The following is an 18,353-nucleotide window of genomic DNA, read 5'->3' as shown; positions in this document are numbered from 1 at the left end:
TAAGAATCCATGATGGGGGACTGAACTGTGTCCCTTCAAATGCATGTTGAAGCCCTAGCCCCCAGTGTGACTGCCTTCAAAGACAGGGACTTCAGGGATGTTATTACATGTCCGTCTTCATGACATTTCTGCTGAACATCGAGTGTTCTCTTTATAAAGGTTATCTAGAAGCGGCTTCACAAAAGGTAGAGGACCAGTTAAGGATCTCTCCAGTCCTAGAAGTGTCTGACTTGATAGGAATTTTCCCCAGGGTTGAGGCAGGAGACATTCTCAGGTCAAAAGTACTTCAGGCAATTCTTGTAGATACATATTTCTTAAATCCTAAGAGCTAACTATAAAAGCTCATATTTTCTAAGGGAATCAAATGTGCACTTATTTCTTAATAAAAAGAACTGTGACAGTGAGTTTTCACTGTTTAAACAATGTTTTTGAATACTTTCTAGGCTAGCAAATGAATCAGGCTCTAAGGAAAAACAACAAAATTAATGTTTTTTAAGGAAAGAAACAAAATATCTCACACTAAGGGACTTTAATGCTTATTAGCAGTAAAAATAAAAAATCTAAAGCAGTGATAATGCAGAATCCATTCTGCTGTTAAATCCGTTGATTAAAGACCCTTAAGTGAAAAGCTACATTTGGTTGTTTAATTACAGCCAGAACTGCTTCTTAAACCTCTCTCTCCAGAGATCAACATACTAGGAAGACAAAGTATTAATATCTTGCAATATTGATTAACCAAAGATAAGTACCATCAAACAAATGTTCGCAGAACAAAAAGAATTTAAGATTGTGTATGCTTCAGTGATGTAGGGAAAGCCTTTATATCCAACGAAATACTGAATCTGAAACATTGTAATCCAAGTAGACATTTAAGCATCCTGCACCTGTTTATTAGCAGAGTTAGAGGAAAATTCTGTAAATCTCATTATTGCTTTCTCCAGAATCCACTAGTCTTATCTGTCAGGAAATGCACACAGCTCAACTCAATCCTTCAAGCCACAGCTTAAGCACACTTCCTCCTGAACTGTCATCACTAAGATGTGGTCTTAGGCAAATCTGAAATCGTGTGATCTGTGTTCACACGTAACATTTCGGACAGTGCTCTATTATATTTTCTCTTTAAAGAGGCTCTGTCATCCTTATCAAGGGATGGATTTGCAGACAGACAGGTCCTACTCATTAAATTCTAAGATTCTGAATTTATTTCACCTGAGTGATATAGCTTCCTGCCTTTGTTAGCATCACAAACGTGAACAGAGGCTGAGGGTAGCTACTCTGAAATGTGATATTCTTACATGTTTTTCCTCTCTTTCCCAGCACAAGAAGAGCCTTTCATGATCAGTACCTTGGAGAGTGACAAGCTTCCAACCTGGAGAAACAGTTTGTCAGGCCTGAGTCAAGGTTATTAGAGGATCCTGTTAGAGAACCAGCTGGTGCCACAGGTCAAGAACCAAAACGTGGTACCACAGACCTTGGTTTCTAGATGTAATTTTAAAATAAAAGGAAGCTGCATTCTTCAGGGAAATGGCTGATTGTAGGGACAGGGCAAGGAAGATACACGATGAGCCTGGATTATCTCAAAGCACCTGAATAGAAGTAAGTGCCCAAATATAAAAAGTATGGGACACACCCAAGGAACACAGGGACCAACATGAAAAAGCTCCCAGAGGCAAAGCTTGGACAATCTGAGCATAAACATAAACAACAACAGTTAACTAGATTTTAACGAAAAGGATACAATAAGCTTATATGAGTCCATATGGTGCTAGTTCCCTAAGGTTGCCATGACAAACACCACAAACTGAGCGACCTGGATACCAGAAATTTACTTCCTCAATGTTCTGGAGGCTAGAAGTCAAAGATCAAGGTGTTGGTGGGGTGGTTCTTTCTGAGGCTTCTCTCTTTGGCTTATAGATGGCTGTCTTCACATGGCTATCCCTCATGCATATCTGTGTCCCAATCTCTTCTGATAAAGATACTTGTTAGGTTGGATCAAGCGCCCCACATATGACTTCCAACAACTTTCCTGGTGGCTTAGACTGCAAAGAATCTGCCTGGGTTTGATCCCTCAGCTGGAAAGATCCCCTGGAGAAGGAAATGGCAACCCACTCCAATATTCCTGCCGGGAGAATCCCATAGACAGAGGAGCCTGGTGGGCTATAGTCCATGGGGTCACAAAGAGTTGGACACGACTGAGTGACTAACCCATATGACATTATTTTAACTTAATCACCTCTTTAGAGAGCTTGTCTCCAGATACAATCTTATGCTAGGGTCCAGGGTTAGGACTCCAACCTATAAATCTGGGAGGCACGATTCAGCCTGTAACAGTATTGATCTAAAAAATGAGTCAAGGTCAGGAAAAACAAGAAAGAAGTGGCAGTGGCCACTGATCAGAGGACAGCGGGGAGAAATAACCTGGAGCAGAAAGAGGGCACCAGTGGAAAAGCCCAAGTCCAAGGACAGTCTGGAGTTGGGTTAATAGCTACTCACCAATCTCACTTTCTTCATTTTTGACTCAATGCGCATAGAAAAGCAAGCTGTTACCAACATGGACACCGGGGGAAAGTATACAAGAACTCTCCGAACCATGTCGGCAAATTTTCTGAAAACCTAAAATTATACCCAAATGAAAAAAAGAAATTATAATAAAAAAGATCAAACAAACCCAGGGCTGGCTTCAGCTCAGCGGTTCCTTCGACTAAATCACAGTTCAAGCACCCTTTCCAGGGTGGTTCAACACCCGCGGGCACTCCCCGGTCCTTTAAAAAAAAAAAAAACCCAAACCACACAAACGGAGTACTAGGATTTGGCTCAAGGAAATAAGAAACTGACCTCCTTTTCTAGCCTAAATGTAACAAAGTGGGTAGTTGGTGAAACTGACTTCTAGCCCTCTTTACACAGAATACTATACCTTGCATTAAATGTACAGGAAAATCCTTCACTTGTTTTTTTAAAAATGTGCTGTGTCTAATTTTTATTGAAAGATGGAACAAAGAACATGACTTTCTTTACCTGTCTTTTGTTAGAAGATAAACACTGGTCAAAGTTACTACTATTTCTGCTGTCACTACTGGCCCTAAGAACAAGGAAAATAATATCAAACAAACACTTCTTGAGCACTCACTATGTGTCAGGCTTGTTTGAAGCACTTTAAATATATGTACACATCGGATCTTCATGACCTATGAGCTGGGTATCACTAATATCCCCAGTTCACAGAAGGGAATCAGAGACAGAAGTTAGGTATCTTGTGTCAGGTTGCTCAGACACAGCGAGTGAGGTGCACAGCCAACAGCAGATGCCGGACATTCGGTAAAGAGAACTGTCTCCAGCCTAGACAGTCCCTGGTGCGCCTGTGATGACTAACAGGTGCTCATGGCCCTGCTGGACATAGTACAGAAGTAAAGACTCCATATCTTCTTTCATCTCAAAGCCAGAAATGTTAGGTTCACAGGACATTTCTCAATTTTTAAATCAAAGTTCAAAAAAAGAAAACCAACCAGGAAGTACCACAGCGAAACGCCTCCCACAAGCTGCCTGACCGTGGCCTCTAGTTAGAGAAGCTGTGCCAAGAAAATGTGGAGAGGGGAGAGTGACCACAGGCGAATACACTGAGCACAGCCTGGAAAAGTCATGGCGAGGAAACGCTAACTGCACACACGGGGCAGCAAGGTAAACACCGTCAGTGATTTTCAGCAGACACCTGGCCGGACACTGAAACGATAGAAAAGGATGCAAAGACACATTTAATGTGGGTCTTCTCCATGAAACTTTTTTCGATCAGGTGGCAGTCAAGGCATAACATGCACAAAATGATTCTCTAAAAACTGATAAGAGGAAGACTACATAAAAAGCAGTAGAAAAGAAGAGTCAGATGCCATGTGAGAAAGGGAACCCTCGGAGGAATCTCAGAGGACCTTAAATTGGAAATTTAAATGTGGGGAGAAGTTCCAGTTGGAGTAGAAACCGTGACCAGCACAGGCCCGAGGCGGCATCTGCGATGCAGGCTGTTGTCCGCTTGGGGTGAGTGGAGAAAATTAATAGAACGTATGATTCCAGAGAAAGGCTTGGGATTTGGGATTATCTCAAGATGAAGGGCCAGGATGGGAAGAGCTGGTTTGTACCAAGACCAGCAAAGGCAATGCTGGCTGGAGCTGTTAGTGCATGCTGGTGACACTGATAAGCACCACACAGAGGCATTTGTTGCTGTTCCGTTGCTCAGCTGTATCTGATTCTTTGCCACCCCATGAGCTGCGGCACGCCAGACTTCTCTGTCCTTCACCATCTCCCAGAGCTTGCTCAAACTCATGTCCATCAAGTCGGTGATGCCATCCAACCATCTCATCCTCTGTTGTCCCCTTCTCTTCCTGCCTTCAATCCTTCCCAGCATCAGGGTCTTTCCTAATGAGTCTGCTCTTCCCTTCAGGTGGACAAAGTACTGGAGCATCAGTTTCAGCATCATTCCTTCCAATGAATATTCAGGGTTGATCTCCTTTAGAATTGACTAGTTTGATGTCCTTGCAGTCCAAGGGACTTTCAAGAGTCTTCTCCAACACCACAGTTCAAAAGCATCAATTCTTCAGTGTTCAGCCTTCTTTATGGTCCAACTCTCACATCCAAACATGACTACTGGAAAAACCATAGCTTTGACTATATGGACCTTTGTAGGTAAAGTAATGTCTCTGCTTTTTAATACGCATGGAGGCATTATGTTTGCACAGTTTCTTCCAAAGAACAGATTTTTTCCTCAGGGCCTAAAGAAGCTGTGCCAGGTGTTTTATAAATCGACACTGACATCCATCTTGCTCTTTCTCTGACTGCCCTGAGCTCAACAGAACCAACTTGTGAAAAAGCAGTAGGGAAAGACAGTCCCCTGACTGACCTACAGATCTGGGCTGGGACCTGAGAAATCACCTTTATAACAAGATCCCAAGTGATGCTGATGGTGCTGATCTGAAACCTACACTTTGGAAGCCAGTGGCCTAGAGGTCTAAGGCTGACCCATGGCCCTCATGGAGCTGTCTGGTAGAGCAGCTAGTGATCAATATCAAGCTAAAACGTATGAGAGAGTCTGTGTGTGTCGTGTGTGTGTGTGTGTGAGTCTGTGTGTGTATATCTGTGTATGGGTGTGTCTGTGAGTGTCTGTGTGTGTCTATGTATGTGTGTGAGTCTATATCTATCTGTCTCTGTGTGTCTGTGTGTGAATCTGTGTGTGTCTGAGTTTGTGTCTGTATGTTTGTATATATAACTGTGTGTCTGTGTGTGTCTGTATGAGTTTGTATCTATGCATATGTCTACGTGTGTGTGTGTGTGTGTGAGTCTGTCAGTGTCTCTGTGTCTGTGTGTGTGTCTGTGTGTTCATCTATGTGTGTGTCTGTATGAGTTTGTATCTATGCATATGTCTGTGTGTGTGTGTGTGAGAGTCTGTCAGTGTCTCTCTGTGTGTGAACAGTCCACTCTTCTTCCTCCCTACAGGTTCAGGGGTAGCAGCCAGCTCTCAGAGTTGTGACACTGAAACAGCTGAAGTAAAGACTGCCCCACAACCACAACAGAACTGAAACATTTAATAAAAGAACATGTTTATCTGCCTTTAAGACCTTATGGAAATGACCTTTTCAAAATGTAAACATAAAGTATGACTGGTGAGCTTCTGGTTTCCTTTTTCAGAAGTGGAGAACACTGAGTCTAAGCGTGTGACATTCAGCCGGAATCTTCTCCAAGGACCTCCCTGTGCTCTGCGCACTTCACGGCAGACACTCTGGTTCTCCCTCTAGTCAGCATTAATACGAGATTTACTGCACCTGTTTCTCAGAAACTCAGTGTACCAGCAGCCAAGTAAACTTCACATTATGCATCACACTGCACATACGTCTTCCTTCGTGTATCAGTCTTCACCAAAGGCTTCCTTAACCTACTGAGCTCCTTTGCTCCAGGAATGAGTCCACTCACCAAGCACACATCTCCACATGACTTTCCAGAAGTTCTCCAGTAGGTAAAGCGAAAACATTTTCCTGTTCATTTTAGACAGAAGGAAAGGTGAACTGAGTCATGCAAAGCCAGAGTGTGGATCCCGGGGTCACTCTGTGTCCCCTCTGGGTCCTGCCTCCTGGAGCCTTTTCAGGCTCGCTGGTCCATCCATTCTCAGCCTGCCCAGCTCGGCTCAGACATCACGTGGCTAAACTGAGCCTGCAAAACCCAAGGGGGACCACATCCGCCTCTCATCGCCTGACCCCTTTCTCAGCTTAGAAAACACTTCAGTGTTTTAAGAGATGGAAAACAAGGGGGAAAGGCAGCTCCTAAAACAGTAGATACTACTTTTGTATTAACAAAGAAAACATCTTCATTTTCATTTGTAGTTAGAAGCAAAAAAAGGAGGCAAGAACCTGTCATATCTGTTTCACAAGTGTTATTTAAAACTGAAAATCCTGGGACTTCCCTGGTGGTCCAGTGGTTGGGATTCTGCCTTCCAGTACAGGGGACACAGGTTTGACCCCTGTTCGGGGAACTGGGATCCTACATGTCACGGGGCAACTAGGCTCACACCTCAACCACTGAGCACCCCGCCCCCCCCCCACAGGCTCTAGAGCCCGCATGCACAACTAAGACCTCACACAGGCAAATAAATAAACATTAAAACAAAAACGAAAACCTTACCAAGCTGAGGAACGACGTTTTCAAAAGCAAGTTGTGGGGGCTTCTCCTTAATGTTGCTTGCTTTTTCAGTGGAGCTGGAGTGAGAGCTGTGTATTTCAATGTGTATGTGACCTTGCGTGACCTACTGAATTCTTCAAATCAGTCTCTGTGTCTATAAACTGGAGAACAATCTCTCCTACTTTATAGGGTTGGTTCTGAACATGAAATGAGAACCTGTAATACACACACACACACACACACACACACACACACAAATACAGCTGACCCCTGAAGAACACATGGGGTTGGGGGTGCCAACCCTCATCCAGTCAAAAGTCCAAGTGCGACAGTGAGTCAGTTCTCCGTATCCACACATTCAGTCAAGTTTGGATCAGGAAGCGCTCCCGTGAGTATTTAGTGGAAACAAATTCACATAAGTGGACCCATGCAGTTCAAACTTTTGTTTTTCAAGGGTCCACTTTCAAGTACATGCATGCATATATTTACATATTTACATATATATATACATATATTTATATGTATACACACACACATATTTAAACACACAGACACAGTGCCTGGCATCTAAGTGCAAAATAAACATCTGCCATTACTATTACATTTATTTTTAAAGATCATTTTAATGGATTTCCTTTTGAGTTTTTATTATCTAAAAAGTGCTACCATGACCATACTGGTGCATAGTTTTACCCTACTTAATATTATTTACTTGGGATAAGTTTCTAGAGGTGGAATTTCTGGGTCAAGGCACCTGAGCCTTTTCAAGGCAGTCTCCTGTCTGGAACACGTCCATCCAATCTGCACCCCCACCGAGTGCAGAGAGAGGGTGCCTGATTTACTTTTATTGCATCAGTGCTCAGATTGGAAACCACCTGTTTTCAAAGCGTTTGCTGACTTTATAGGCCAAATACCTGCTCCCCGCCTCCCTGAGCCTCCTTGATTGCTGGCGTGCTGGCACCTCTGACTCCGCAGCTCCTCTTTTGTCCGCTCATCTCTTTGTGTCCGGGCTCTATATTTGGCTTTCGTAATTTTCTTCTTATTGATTTTTCTTCTTATGAGCACGCCTGTGGCTCAAAGACGTGATCCTCTTTCCTATCTGCTGTTACCATTTCCCACAGCCTTGTTCTTTCTTTTCTGACTTCCCACGTGGAACTTTACAAAGTTCATGCTTCTGCCTTTATGCAACAGGTATGGTGTTTGTCTTACAATTCCCTCCACTGATTTGAGCACAGAGTCCCCACTCAGCGTGCATGGCTTCTGGTCAACATTTATACGATATGGTATGTGCCACTAATATCACCCATGTTATATTTCTGATTTCCTGTCTTGTGAGCATCAGTTACTGCCTTCTGGAGTGGAGAAATGGAACGACCATTGGAAGTGACTTTAATTCCAGTTTCTGTCTGGATCCAATGAAAGAACCACTCATCAGTTCCAAGTCCAGTGAACTACATTATGGATGAATGTTGTTATGACAACAGAGAAAAGACAAGTTCACTTTATGATGCTCTTGCTTAATGCACAGATAGAACACGGTGTTTTCAGGTGTGTATCTGACACAACCGTAAAAACTCTGATAGCTGGCTGTCAGTGTCACTGTTTAGACATAATAAAGCTCCAGAACTCTGCAACTACGGGCAATCCCTAAACCCTCTGAACTGAAGAACCAGAGCTGTTATTTGAACGAGACTTACATGTCTCTGAACTTTCTGTTCTTTCCACGTCTGTCCTCTCAAGCTGCTCACTAAGCTTTGAGATAATCTGTTAGGCAGCAATGGATGACAAATACACAGTGGAAAACGTTTCCAGCATCTTGTCAAATAGAGACTTTCAGTTTAGAACTATCTTTTCTGGAAAAACAGTACGTTTTAGATTTCAACTCATCAGTCAAGGACAATTAGGGATTAAATGCGAAGACCTCAAGACTGGCTACTTTAATTAACCAAATGCACACAGTTGACATGCGATAGTCTCACTGTATATGAATATGAAATATTGTTGTTGTTGTTCAGTCACTAAGTCATGTCTGACACTTTGTGACCCCAGGCTTCCCTGTCCTTTACTATCTCCTGGAGTTTGCCTAAACTCATGTCCATTGAGTCAGCGATACCATCCAACCATTTCATCCTCTGCCCGATATTAATTTTCAGTCTCATAATAATAGGGTTTTTCAGGGGGTGTTGGTGTTTGTTTTTTAAGTGATTGGTATTGGGAATTAGTCGTGCATTTCTTCAGCATTCCAGCTTAATCTGCCTCTTTGTCTGTGAATACTAACAAAGAATAATCATTACCAGGCCGCTTACATGCGAGCCCTCAGCGTGTTGGAAGGTAATGATGACTAAACATACACTAAAACTCTCAGAATATTAAAAAAGAGAATGCATGCATCCAGTCCATCCTAAAGGAAATCAGCCCTGAATTTTCATTGGAAGGACTGATGCTGAAGCTGAAACTCTGATACTTTGGCCACCTGATGTGAAGAGCTGATTCATTTGAAAAGACCCTGATGCTGCGAAAGATTGAGGGCAGGAGGAGAAGGGGACAACAGAGGATGGGATGGTTGTATGGCATCACAGACTCGATGGACACGAGTTTGAATAAGCTCCGGGAGTCGGTGATGGACAGGAAAGCTTGGCGTGCTGTAGTCCATGAGGTCACAACGAGTCGGACACAACTGAGTGACTGAACTGAACTGAATATAACTGAATCACTGCTGTACAGTAGCAATTAACAAAACACTGTAAAGGTTTTTCTTTTTGGATGTGGCCATTTTTTTAAAAAGTCTTTATTGAATTTAATGGGCATCCTGGTGGCTTATGTTTTATATGGATTTTGTTTTTTTTGGGCCACAAGGCATGTGGGATCCTAGCTACCCAATGAGGGATGAAACCCATAGCCCCTGCATTAGAAGGTGAAGTCTTAACCACTGAACCACCAGGGAAGTCCCTGACACTATAAATCAACTATACTTCAAATAAAAATATTGATAAATTAAGGCTTTCAGACTGTGCTGAGAGCTTTATCCCTTTGCACTTCCCTCACCTGGGGGGCTGTGTGCCCTCACCTGAGCACACTGTCTTGAGTTCACAGGAACTCAGGGCTGGCAGTCACTCCCCTCTCTGAGTTGCTTCCTGACCTTTAAATTGAACATGTGTGCCAGACGACTTATAGGTCTAAAATCCTTTCCAGTGCCAACAGTCTACAAGTCGATGAAACCTGCTTTCTGCAGATGCTTGCAATTAAGGGATCCTCATCCTTTCGTGGAGTGTGGTTAAGGGGAGGAATTCCCCTAGTGATGCATTCTTGGAGGACTCACAGATAAGCCTGCAAAGAGTGAAGGCCTTCAGAGAAGCTCTTTCCTACTTTGGTTTTGTAAAACAGAGTCCACAGGATGTAAACTGAATATTTATGGGGCCACACAGATAAATCAATAAACACAAAGTAAAGCCCTGCTTTCTCCTATCACTTACCCAGCACTGGTCTCAATTTCCATGCACCGGGCCTATTGGGGCCCACGGGGAGCCCACTCCCCGAGACGAGCCGACCGCCAGCTCTCCAGTTCTGCTGCCCACATCTCAAACATGCAGCCCCAGGCACGGGCTGCTAATCAGCTCGGGAGGGCGTCTCCTTCAAGCAGAGTTCTGTCAATATGTAGGAGCCAAGAGTTCAGGGAGCGTTTTGCCAAAAAGAAATGCTCAGGAGGGTACAGAAGGAAATAAATGAAGCTGGAAGAAATGGGAGGAATCAAAATCGAACCTCACCTCTGGAGCATCACACCTCACTGCAAATGCATCTTGATCAAACCGAAGCCCCGAGCTACTACCTGTGAAATCTGAGGGGCTTTTCTGATATGACTGTCTGTGTACCTCAGGGCTGAAAAGCTCACCTGCCCTGGAAGTGGGTTTGGCGGGACCGTTTCCCCATCCTTGGATGGCTCTGACTGTTTGTTTTCAGCCCTCTTCTCTTTGAAAGTTCTTTCCCTACGGGATCTCATTCAGGCCCATGACTTCGGCAACTGCAAGAATCGCTGGCCCAGCATGCTCCAAATTCATTCCAAACACACTCCCAAAGCTTGAATTTGCTCTTCAGCATCTATTCCAAGTGGCTGCCTCGCTTGTGCTTATTAACGCACTGCCTGGAGCCATGCCCTCTTTCAAGACTCCTCCGCTCCACCCCCTGCAAGACGCCCAGCCATCAGAGATGCGCCTCGATACTTCTCTTCATCAACCTCCCTCACTTTGCCTCCGCTGTGGAGAGCCAGGGAGACCCAGATGGCGTCTTCCCCAGCAAGGGCAGCGGGCTTTGATTCTTCCAGGGCCAGAACAGCAGGATCAGAAGCGCTCCCTGCATAACCATGCCACTCGCTGTTCTCCTCTGTTCCCCATGACTTCCAGATGAATCTCAGCATCACTCTCAATTCCTTGCAAGCCCCCACCCCGATGTCTTTTTCTGGCAAGACCCTACACTACTGCTGTACACACGCCCGACACTCTCCAAGCTGGACACCTGGGCCTTATCCAAACATGTCCATGCTTCTCTGTGTATGGCCTTGGCACTCTCTCTTTCCTGAAGAATTTTTCTTCTATACGTTTTTAATATTATAACGTGTGCGCATACACGTGTGCTCAGTCACTTTACTCGTGTCCGACTCTATGTGTCTCTACAGACTGTAGCCCTCCAGGCTCCTCAGTCCATGGGATTCTCCAGGCAAGAATACTGGAGTGGGTTGCCATGCCCTCCTCCAGGGGATCTTCCTGACCCAGAATTCAAACCTGTGTCTCCTGCATTGCAGGTGGATTTTTAACCACTGAGCCACTGCACAAGTCCCAATATTATGACATACATATGTGCAATAACTTACTAAATTATATCTAACATCGAAGGGTGCATTAAAATTCAGCCTCTTCCATGAAGACCCCCACCCTCCACCTGGATAGAAGCTACAGACTTCTTTACAGCATTGACAGTGCTCACCCCAAAGTCTGGCAGAACAGAAGGCAGGCAGCACCTGGTGGTGCCCACGCTCCATCCCCTGGGCCTCTAAGAGCATCAGCCTGGCCCTCAGCACCTGTCATATGCCACTGGGTTGAGTGTATACAAAGACGGACTCGCTTCCTCATTTTCTATGACAGGATGAACACAGTTGTTTGCCCAGAGTAAGCCGCCCATCGAGACACTTGGAACAATCACTGCAGTATTTCAACTGCAACAAAAGTATCCACAAACCGACACCTGGAACTGAGTTTGAGCCTTTCTGAGTTCTGATACCTGAACAGTTTCATTTCAGTTTTCTGATAACTCTGGGAAGTTAATATGGAAGGTCTGATTATTCCCATTTTACAGAAATGACAGTGGAGGCTTGAAAAACTACTTGACAGTCAGTAGAACTGGAACAACACAAGGAGAGTGACAGAGAAATAGCTGGGCATCCCAGGTGGCACAGTGGTAAAGGATTTGTCTGCTAATGCAGGAGACGCAAGAGGCACGGGTTCGATCCCTGGGTTGGGAAGGTCCCCTGGAGCACGAGATGACAACTCGCCCCAGTCCTCTTGCCTGGGAAACCCCATGGACAGAGGAGAATGGGGGGCCGCGGTCCATGGGGTTGAAGACAGCTAGGCCTGAGCGACTAAGCACTCACACAGGAAAATAAACGAGATGTCTCCTTCCAGTTCTGTCCCACCACACGGTTGCATCAGAACAAGAACACCGTGTTTAAACTGAGTCAATGACACGAAGGAAGTACAGTGGGCTTTGGTGCCCGAGAAGCAAAGTCTCCTTAGGAGAGAGGATTCCTCTTCCTAGTCCTATAAAAAGAAAGGTGGTGACTCCGTAGAGACTGCATGGCTGCTCTTGAATTTCCCAGAATCCAAAGATTCATGGTCACTGGAGTCTTGTTCTCATCCACCAAGCACACGTCTAAAAGCAAGGCCATTGGCTGCAGTTTCAATATTTTGTTCACTGTTAATTCCTGAAGCTGCTACTGTTCACTTAAAAAAGCCCCCCCACACAGCTCTCACCAATTCAGGGTTTTTGGGAGACAACACCTCTCTAGGATCCGGCTGAAAATTTTTATTCTAGGGAAACAATACCTTCCCTTCTAAAGAGAGTGCTTTTAAGTTTCTTTCCCTAAGCAATCAAGTGTGCCATGTAAAAATGACCTTCAGAGTCCCCAGGTCTTACTGCTTTCAGGAAGGGAAACTTAGGAGATAGAAGTGATGAAGGGACAAGGTCTGTAAGACGTAGCTTCCCTCAAAAGAAGAAACAAAGCCTCTGTGACACCAGAATTTGATGCCCCAGTAGATGCGCAATACATGGACGCACCGATGTGCCTAGTTTTCTGCCTGCTGTGGGTGTTTCAATCTGCAAAGCGGAAGCAGCATAACCAGAATCGGGAGAGAATGAGAAAAGCAAGCTGCCTGTTCACTTGAGATGGAGAAAAAATTATGATCATAAAGTGGAAAAAGAATATGATGGAGAGAGATACTTTCTCTATAGGAAAATTTTGGTGCCTGCATACGAGGGTGATTAGATGGGCCATGAAGGCATTTGAAGTGCAAATCAAAAGCAAGAGATGCCACCCTGCCATCAACACACAAATGCATCTCTAGGAGCAGGCTGGCAGTGCGATGGTGTAGCATGCCAGTTCCAGAGTCAGATTCACCTGGGACTGAATCTGGGCTGTGTTACTAATTAGTTGAAAGATCTTAGGCAAGTTGTTTAAATGACATGCGCCTCAGTTTTAAAATTGAGATAATAATGATTACTTTATGGAGGAATTGGGAAGATTAGCAAGTTACACACAAAACGTGACTTGTGCCTTGCCTGGCAGGTCACAGGCATACACCATGAGTCTCGATGTTGTTCAGTCGCTCAGTCGTGTCCGACTCTTTGTGACCCCACGGACTGCAGCTTACCAGGGTTCCATGTCCTTCACCATGTCCGGAAGCATGCTCAAACTCATGTCCGTTGAATCAGTGATGCTATCCAACCATCTCATCTTCTGTCATCTCCTTCTCCTCCTGCCCTCAATCTTTCCCAGCATCAAGGTCTTTTCAGGGTTTTCTTCCCATTAGAGTCTTGATACACAGTCCTTATCACTTTTACACCTTACACACATCCATGGAAAGGCACCAATCGTTACTAACAATGCTGCCGTGCCCAGAATTACCATCTGTTTCATAGCATCGCAACTGTTGGATATAAATCCAGAAATGTACATTCAGGGAAAGAGTAAGTTGAAATGAATACTGCTCACCCCCTCCAAATGTTCTATATTGAGAAACTGGCCCTAAAGCCCAAAGGCAACAAGACCCGGAAAGGTTTGGGGACCCGGCAGGAGAAAGAAGGCTGTTTATTAGAAAAGATGCCTTCCCCGCCTTCCTCCCCCCACACAGCGCAAAGCAGGTGAGCATACTGTACACCTGCCACCTAGCTTTCTCATCTGCATCTCAGGAGTGCTGGCAAGTAAACAAATATATTAGAACGCATCCCAAACCCAGCACCATCAACATTTTCATCCGAATGTGAGCAGCCTCCCCGTCAGAAGAGAATTAATCTTGGTATTAGCAGCCTGCAGCCGTGGCATATCATTCATCACAGGTCATCTGCTGATAATTTCTCCTGTGGAGACCGCCTCGCGCACAGCGGCGGTAATCTCTCATCCAAGAGTGCAGGTGCAGCCTCGTGACAAAGACATTCCTCTTTAGGGGAAACCCATCATTTCCCATCAGTTTGCGGATTCTAGAATTCTCTCTCCTTTGTAAATGAAGTTTCTGAATGAGGAATTAAAACCTGAAATGTGGTTCTTTCATTCCTCTCTCAGCAGACTGCCCTCCCCATCACCACGTCCATGAGATAAACGCCATGCTCGCCAGCATGCACATCTCTCATCCTTTGGGGGACCACTACACCACTGTTCAGTTGATGCCCACTGCTAGACAGACACGGAAAAAAAAGAAGGAGCTTCATTTTGTTCTAAAATAACTAGATTCTGAAAGTAGGTCCCTATCTCCTGCGCATTTCATCATTTGTTATAACGTCCTGCCTCTACTAACAAATGGAAATTGTGTCATGATAGGCAATCAAGCTTATGTGTGCTCCAGGCTTTTGTTGGATGTCAGTTATTCGTCACTACAGTCCGTCACGGGCTTTTTTTAATCCTGCTTTTTTTTTTTAATGCATTTTTATCTCTGCTCCAATATAAGCATCAGACAGTCTCCCTTTGTGCCCAGGAAGGTGCAAGCTGGTCAACTTTTCTTCCTGAAGGTCCAGGGAAAACAGGAACATTGTCATTCCTTTCCTCTCTGTCTCTTTCTCCCTTGCAGAACCTCCCTGGAACGTCTGGGACAAGGCTCTCATCCACGGCCCTAGCACAGCGGTCCCCACAGCAAGCGGGGGATTAGATGACAGAGTCTGAACCCCAACTCTGCCCGTGCTGGCTTGCCACCTTGAGCAAGTTACTGAAACTCTCTGAGCCTCAGCTCCTCACTTGTAGAGGGGGGGATGCTAGGAACTCCCACACAGAGGTGTTCTGGGTATTAAGACTGTAATGCATGTGGATTGTTCAGCAGGGTGCCATGCATACAGTAAACCATTATACTTTTATTTGTGCTATTATTTCAGTCGCTGGAGGGTCAAATCAAGTCAATTTTCTAAAAATTCAGGGAAGTGTATTCTCATCTAAAGGTTATGAGACTTTTAAATAAGCAATCAGTGTACAACCTAAAGCTATTGGGTCCAAAAGGAGAAACAAAAATGTGTGCAGGCCAATTCCATGGGTTTCCCAAGGCCAGATTCCCACCCCTAGCCCCAAGGACAAAACTTATAAAAGGCTGGATGACAATTACAAGCAACTCTTCACTGACGAAACATTCCCCCTGACTAACCTATAAGAGATATTATTGAGTCATAAACAGTACTCAGTCCACACACCAACCTCAGTTTTCATTAGAATCTTCCACGGCAAGGGTCATAATGCAAACTCTGCTTCCACCACAGGCTTTAAACCCCAGCGTGGATCACTTACTGACTATGCTAAAGCTTTTGACTGTATGGATCACAACAAACAGTGGAAAATTCTTAAAGTGATGGGAATACCAGGTCACCTGACCTGCCTCCTGAGAAACCTGTATGCAGGTCAAGAAGAAACAGTTAAACATGGAACAACAGACTGGTTCAAAATTGGGAAAGGAGTATGCCAAGGCTATATATTGTCACTCTGTTTATTTAAGTTCTATGCAGAGTAGATCGGAGAAGGCAATGGCAAGCCACTCCAGTACTCTTGCCTAGAAAATCACATGGACAGAGGAGCCTGGTGGGCTGCAGTCCATGGGGTTGCTACTAGTCGGACATGACTGAGCAACTTCACTTTCACTTTTCACTTATTGGAGAAGGAAATGGCAACACACTCCAGTGTTCTTGCCTGGAGAATCCCAGGGACGGCGGAGCCTGGTCGGCTGCCGTCTATGGGGTCGCACAGAGTCAGACACGACTGAAGCAACTTAGCAGCAGCAGCAGCAGAGTAGATCATGCAAAATGCTATCCTGGATAAATCAGAAGTTGCAATCAAGATTGCTGAGAGAAATATCAACTTCAAATATGCAGATGTTACCACTCTAATGGCAGAAAGCAAAGAAGAACTAAAGTGCCTCTTGATGGGGGTGGAAGAGGAGAGTGAAAAAACTGGCTTAAAACTCAACATTCAAAAAGCTAAGATCATGGCATTTGGTCCCATCACTGCATGGCAAATATTGGGGAAAAAGTGGAAACAGAGACAAATTTTCTTTCTTTGGGTTCCAAAATCACTGCGGACAGTGACTGCAGCCATGAAATTAAAAGATGCTTGATCCTTGGAAGGAAAGCTATGACAAACCTAGACAGTGTATTAAAAAGCAGAGACATCCCTTTGGCAACAAAGGTTTGTATAGTTAAAGCTGTGGTTTTTTCAGTAGTCATGTATGGATGTGAGAGTGGGACCACGAAGAAGGCTGAGTGCTGAAGAATTGATGCTTTTGAACTATGCTGGACAAGACTCTTGACAGCCCCTTGGACTACAAGGAGAGCAAACCAGTCAACCCTAAAGGAAACTAACCCTAAACATTCATTGGAAGGACTGATGCTGAAGCTGAAGCTCCAATACTTTGGCACCATGATGCTGGGAAAGATTGAGGGCAAGAGAAGAAGAGGGCAACAGAGGATGAGATGGTTGGATGTCATCACCGACTCAGTGGGCATGAGTTTGAGCAAACTCTGGGAGATAGTGAAGGACAGGGAGCCTGGCGTGCTGCAGTCCACGGAGTCACAAAGAGTCAGATACAACTTAGTGAGTTAACAACATCATGGAAGATACAGATTGCAATTTGTTTCCTGGTAAAGGTTCTCTTGTTGGGACATTGAAAACTTTATATTAAGACTGAAAATATCCCATCTAAGTACCTCAGCTGTTTATAGTCTTTTGGCTCCCAAGAGTATAGACTGTTCTCCATTTTGTGTATTTCTAAACAAATCCAGTCTACACACCAGGAGACTCTTCAAGATGATCCATATTTTAGAGAAGAAAAACATTTGCATTTTAAATGCAAATTGAAAGTATTAAAATGATTCTAACTTAGGGTTAGCACTTCAGATTTCTTTTCTTCTGATGAATTGCAAGGCAACACCTTTACCTCCTTTAAATAGCTCTGGACTCACAGCAGGTGTGTCCCGAGGATTCAGACTCTGGCCCCAGGTCCGGCATAGCAATATCTTGGCTATGGGACTGCTGCCTTGAAACTCTGCAAACTGTCTGCAGTTCCTTCTTCCTCCCATCCTCTAATTCTACAAAATTATATCTCTGTGCCTTCTGGGATCTTCTCTAACCCAAATACAGTAACACATCAATTAACCAGAAAGCTCTGGGAATGAGGGTTGTGATTAATTTAATTTTCTAATTAACTGAGGACTAACAGGAAACACTAATTTCAACTCTCCATTGAAAGTTCCCTAGATATACTCATCCAGTCTTTACCATAGTGAAGTCAAACATGCAAAACCCATCCTAGATGACAGAGGACCCCTCCGCCTCCCTGGAGCCCTCATGGAAACAGAGTCTAGCCAGAGAGAAGTGAGGAAGGGTGTGAATCCAATCTCCATCCACACAAAATAGCTCACAGGAGCTGCTTTATTGTCACTTGCTTCTTCTTAGAAGCGGAGTTAATGAAAGAAAGAAAAGTTAATCAATGGAGGCCTTTGCTCAGCTAAATTACTTACAGATATTACTTCTTAGATGAGTATCTACTGAAAAAGTACCGTTATTGATATGGCACCTCAGGGACTTTAACAAACAACCAGGCTTCCTTCTGTGGATACTGTAACAGAGAAGAACAGATCTGACTCCATGCAGGGTCTGTTATATTGCCTGTGCTGAGTCATGCAGGCTAGCACTTTTTGTAAAAGCATGTTACCTACAGTCTGAAATGGGCTTCCCTGGTGGCTCAGATGGTAAAGAATCCGCCTGCAATGTGGAAGATCTGGGTTTGATCCCTGGGTTGGGAAGATCCCCTAAAGGAGGGCATGGCAACCCACTGCAGTATTCTTGCCTGGAGAAGCCCCATGGACAGAGGAGCCTGGTGGGCTGCAGTCCATGGGGTGGCAAAGAGTCGGACACGACTGAGCAACGAAGCACAGCACAGCCTGAAATACACAGGACAGTCCATTCT

General features: G+C 44.6%; 1 protein-coding gene across 1 annotated transcript in view; it reads right to left on the bottom strand.

Annotated features, from left to right (window-relative positions):
• The window catches only part of DPP6 (dipeptidyl peptidase like 6), a 425,246-nt gene that overhangs the window by 406,004 nt on the left and 889 nt on the right, over positions 1 to 18,353 (bottom strand). The window lies entirely within an intron of this gene.

This window comes from Moschus berezovskii, chromosome 3 (genome assembly GCF_049115385.1).
Source record: "Moschus berezovskii isolate FMDL1 chromosome 3, NW_MosBer_1.0, whole genome shotgun sequence".
Taxonomy (NCBI): Eukaryota; Metazoa; Chordata; class Mammalia; order Artiodactyla; family Moschidae; genus Moschus; species Moschus berezovskii.
This window is presented reverse-complemented; position numbering and strand designations above follow the sequence as displayed.